This window comes from Scyliorhinus torazame, chromosome 24, assembly GCF_047496885.1.
Source record: "Scyliorhinus torazame isolate Kashiwa2021f chromosome 24, sScyTor2.1, whole genome shotgun sequence".
NCBI classification, from domain to species: Eukaryota; Metazoa; Chordata; class Chondrichthyes; order Carcharhiniformes; family Scyliorhinidae; genus Scyliorhinus; species Scyliorhinus torazame.
In genome coordinates this window covers 49,469,633-49,474,941 of record NC_092730.1, presented here as the reverse complement: position 1 = coordinate 49,474,941, position 5,309 = coordinate 49,469,633, and the positions used below count along the sequence as shown (strand labels likewise).

At 44.8% G+C, this 5,309-nt stretch overlaps 1 non-coding gene across 1 annotated transcript; it reads left to right on the top strand.

The window, feature by feature from the left end:
- Nucleotides 1-1,769: 1,769 nt before the first annotated feature.
- trnag-ucc (transfer RNA glycine (anticodon UCC)) lies at nucleotides 1,770-1,841 on the top strand. The gene has a single exon. It is a non-coding gene; the product is annotated as a tRNA-Gly (tRNA).
- Nucleotides 1,842-5,309: the final 3,468 nt, after the last annotated feature.

Here is a 5,309-nt window from a genome sequence, read left to right as displayed (position 1 = left end):
GGAGCATTTTATCGCTGCATTGATCAGTTTGCTCCAATCAACAAGGACCGAATTCCTGCTCTACCTGTTCCTCCCACGAAGGCATTGAGAGTCAAAGATCTGAGCAACGTGCGGTATCCAATTGGACAGTTGAAACCTGGCGACTGGAATCTCTCTCCACAGCTGCTCCTGATGCTGATTTTACAGACGAGTAGACGGAGAACCCCTCCAGTGTCCAACCAGGAGGAATTTCATCCAGCAGATGCCGCAGAAGATCATTCTGGGAGAAGTCAACTGAGTCACCTTGACTGTACTGTGGGTAGCTGAAGAACAGGTGTCAAGGAGCGGATCGGACTGAAAGCAAAACTTTGATACTAATAAACAAAACGGCAGATGTGCTGCTGGGTGACAGCGACTTGTTTGCTTTTGGTGTGAGTGAGAATACACTGGGCCCAGCACGCTTCCGCTGCGCCACTCTCCTCGTGGTTGAGTCTGTCTGTGATCGGACTTGAGGCAAAGTTTGATGAAATCAGTAACAGGTTGATCAATGTTCCCAGAGAGGTGAAACTGCCGCCACGAACTTCCTCCTGTGAAGGTGTTTCCAGTCACTCCCACTTTCCCATCAGAACAACGGCACAGAAGAAATCACAGATCCTTCACAGACCAACCATTCAGCACGAAACTAAAATATCTGAACGATGCTGACCAGAGTCAGTGTGCTCAAACGTGTGTTCTTGGTGAAAGAAAAAATGAGGAAGTGCATAGTTGTCTGGCTACCACAGGGCAGTAATGCCGTAGCTCCTGGTTTAAGGAGCAGAGGACCGCAGCGGAACCGTGCTGGGCCATTAGCCCTAGTTCGAGGTTGTTCTCTGCTGTATACATTCTCACTCACACTAAAAGTAAACATAACGCACGTTCCTGTTGGCTTTGCAGCAAATACCTATCATCCCGACATTTGTCCCAGGAATGAAGGAGACAGCATTACAACATAGGGAACCACGGAGAAAATGCTGTAAAATCTCAACAGGTTAGGCATGTCCTGAGACCTAGGATTTCCCTTGAATGGGAGGTATTAGATCTTCCCAGGTTTGAAAATCTTGCTCGAGAAATGTAACCTCGTGGAACACAAGTCCATATCAGGAGTGGAATTCGAACCCAGAGCACCAGAGTAGGCTTCGACTTTAACACAGCGCCTTTGGCCGCCCAACCATCAGAACACGTTGCGATAGAAGATACAAATCGATTTAAATTATATCTTCAACGCCATTTCATTTCAAGTTAGATCTGCTTTTCCCATTTATTTATTTTTAAAATAAATTTAGAGCACCTAATTCATTTTTTCCAACTAAGCGGCAATTTAGCGTGTTCAATCCACCTACTTGGCACATCTTTGGGTGACAGAACATAGAAAATAGAACATAGAACAATACAGCGCAGTACAGGCCCTTCGGCCCACGATGTTGCACCGAAACAAAAGCCATCTAACCTACACTATACCATTATCATCCATATGTTTATCCAATAAATTTTTTTATGCCCTCAATGTTGGCAAGTTCACTACTGTAGCAGTTAGGGCATTCCACGGCCTCACTACTCTTTGCGTAAAGAACCTACCTCTGACCTCTGTCCTATATCTATTACCCCTCAGTTTAAAGTTATCGCTTTAATCACTCAGCCACTTCGTCCCACAGGTTCAGACGCCAATCCGTCTCAATTTGTTTTGCATCCATGAACTGATGGAAATTATCTGCCTCGTTCGTTTCAAACTGGTGTTCAACGATGGAAATGAAGCGATGGTGGTATAGTGGTGAGCACAGTTGCCTTCCAAGCAGTTGATTCGGGTTCGATTCCCGGCCATCGCAGTAATTGTTAGCTCGGATGTCTTGACATCGTGAGTTTCAAACTGAGAAAAACTGGTCAACAGTTTCTCACTTGAATGTATGTGTAATTATCTAACTGAGGTGTATCAGATGCCAAAAGGTCCAGAAAGGTAGACATGGAGCTGATGCCTCCTCTTGTGGCGCATTCTAAAACGAGAGGTCATGACCTTAGAATAAAAGATCGCAAATTAAAAAAGAGTGGAGGTAAAACTACTTCTCGCAAAGGGTGTGAGTCTGTGGAATTCGGTACCCCAGAGTGTGTTGGATGCAGGGAGACTGAGTAAATTTCATGAGGTGTTAGAGAGATTTTTATTGGTGAGGAGTTGAAGGGTTGTGGAGAACGGGCCAGACGGTGGAGTTGAGGCCAGGATGGGATCAGCCAAGATCACATGAAATGTGTTCGGCTCACGAAGCTAAATTGCCGACTCCAGCTCCGAAGTCTTGTTTTCCAGAGAGGATGTGTTCTGGCTAAAGCGCAATCGACCTCTTCATCTGAAACATTGTCGGTAGCAGATGAGGAACATATCAGCACGATAGAATGGCGGGGCAGACTCGATGTGTCTAATGGCTTAATTCTGCTCCTGATATTTTATGAACGTAACTTTTGCGCGACTTCGTGAGTTTCAAACTGAGGGGAAGAAACAGTTTCCAAATCAGAATTTATGCGCAATTAGAGCAGTGAGTTAAATAAGTAACTTTCTCACCTATTTGTAATGTGATTTCAACATGAATAGTGTTCGACTATTAACCACCCCCAAGCCCTTAAACAAAAGCTAAACATCACAGCATTTTTACTTTATGCTCGTGACATGGACCAAACAGAGACACAGCAGACACGTTTCAGCCGAGGATGGGATTCGAACCCACGTGCGCAGAGCGTAAAGGATTATTGTGCAGCCCCTTAACCACGTGGTACAACTACTTTACTTCATGAAACATTAATGTCCGATCTTCTCACAGACAAGCAGCCGACGCACTCCTCCAGTGGACAAATAGAATGAAATTAATCCAGGAGAGGTAGCAGAAGGTAATTGTGGGAGAAGTCAACCCGGTCACCTCGCCGAGACTGTGGGTCGCCAAAGAATTACTGGTGTCAATGAGCTGTTCAGCCCCAAACACGTCTGCCTCCGTTCCTCCCTCCTCTAACCCAACTGGATGCATTCTGGCCTGACAACTTGTAATAGACTGTCACATCAGTGATTGTGGATCCACCTTGGAAAAATGAGTCACATTTCGCGGAAACAGTGGGTACAATTTCGAGGAGTATGGGATTCGAACCCACGTGTGCAGAGCACAATATATTATCAGTCGATCACCTTTACCGCGGCCCACAAGCGCGCAAGTTAATGTGTCTTCACTCGTTTTGCATCCATGAACAGATGGAAAGTATCGGCCTCCATCTATTCCACCTGGTGTTCAAATTTGGAAATGCAGCGATGGTGGTGCAGTGGTCAGCACAGCTTTCTTCCAAGCAGTTGTACCGGGTTCGGATCCCGGCCATCGCAGTAATAGTTGTATCGGATGATTTTGCGCGACACCATGAGTTTCAAACTGAGGAAGACTGGCCAACAGTTTCTCACTCAGAATCTATGCGCAATTATCTAATTGAGGTGTATAAGATGCCAAAAGGTATGGATAAAGTAGACGTGGGGCTGATGCTTCCTCTTATGGGGCATTCTAAAACGAGAGGTCATAGTTTTAGAATAAGAGATTGCAAATTTAAAAATGATTTGAGGAAAAACTACTTCTCCCAAAGGGTTGTGATTCTGTGGAATTCGCTACCCCAGGGTGCGTTGCATACAGGGAGAGTGAGTAAAGTTAAGGAGGGGTTAGAGAGATGTTTATTGGTAATGAGTTGATGGGTTATGGAGACCGGGCAGGATGGTGGAGTTGAGGCCAGGCTGGCATAAGCCAGGATCACATGGAAGGTGTTAGGCTCAGAAGGCTAAATTGCCTACTCCCGCTCCGAAGACGTGTGTTCTCGGGAGGAGGTGCTCTGGCTGATATTGCAATCGACCACTTCATCTGTAACTTTGTAGGTAGCAGATGAGGAACAACTCAGCCATGATAGAATGGCGTGCAGACTCGATCGGTCTAATGGCTTAATTCTGCTCCTATACCTTGTGAACTTATCTTTTGCGCGACTTTGTGAGGTTCAAATTGAGAGGAAGAAGCAACTTCGAACTCAGGATTTATGCGCAATTCGGGTAGGGAGTGAAATAAGTAACTTTCTCACCTTTTTATAACGTGGTATCAACATGGACAGTGTTGGACGAATTCACCACCCTCCAAGCCCTTGAACAAATGCTAAAAATCACAGCATTTTTACTTTTTGCTCATGAAGTGGACCAAACAGAGACACAGCCGCCACATTCCAGACGAGGATGGGATTTCATTCCACGTGTGTAGAGTACAATGGATTATTGTGCATCTCATTAACCACATGATACAACTCCTTTACTTTATTGAATTTTAATACGCGATCTTCTTACAGGCAAGTAGCTAAAGAACCCCTCCCGTCTACAAACAGGAGGAGGTTCATCCTGGAGAGCTGGCTGAAGAGAATTAGTGGAGAAGTCATCCCGGTAACCTCAACTGTACTGTGGGTAGCCGAAGAACTGGTGTCAAGGAGCGGTTCCACTGACAACGTATCCACAGGCACATATAGTGACGAAGACTGTCAGGTTCAGATTGTCTCTTTCACTCTCACTCATTACCTGAGAGTGACAGGAACCCCCCCATTTACAAACGGGACCAGAGAAGGGCAGAGCGAATGCACCTCACTCCCACATACAACATGTTGACGGATTCAACACAACCAAAATATAAGAAAAGATCATCACCAAATATTATGTTCTCATAAATCCCGCCGTCCCAAGTTCAATATAATATAAACAATTGTTATCAGTTGTGTGTCACTCTGACCTGCGAACTTCGTTCCACCAGAGTGTGCTGACATCTATTGGCCACGACACAGAACCGCAACAGAGCGGGGGAGATTCACATGAACTGTCGGTGTTGCAGAAACAGGTCAACATGAAGAACCGGTGATAGAATGTGATCGGCAGGACTGAGAGGTGTTAGAAGTAAGTAAAATTTAAACAATCTATATTCATGTATTTCCCAATGGAGTTGGTAGAATTTGGAAGTGTTTATCTTGAGGATCAATTAAGACGAATAGCAGAAATGTTTTTAAGTGAAATCTGGACGAGTACAGGAGTGAGAATGGATTTCAGAGACAAACAAATAATGTTGCATGAAGTAGTCCATAGAATCCACCAATTCTATAGTCTGGGTGTAGGATCTCCTGGAGCACTGTAACAATTAGAGAAGTGTCTGTTTTCAATTATGAGCATTATGGAGAGGACGAATAACAATTTGCAGTATTTTCAGACACTGACAGCAACAGAGACTGACAGAAAGTAACAATCTGACAGGTAAATCACACTC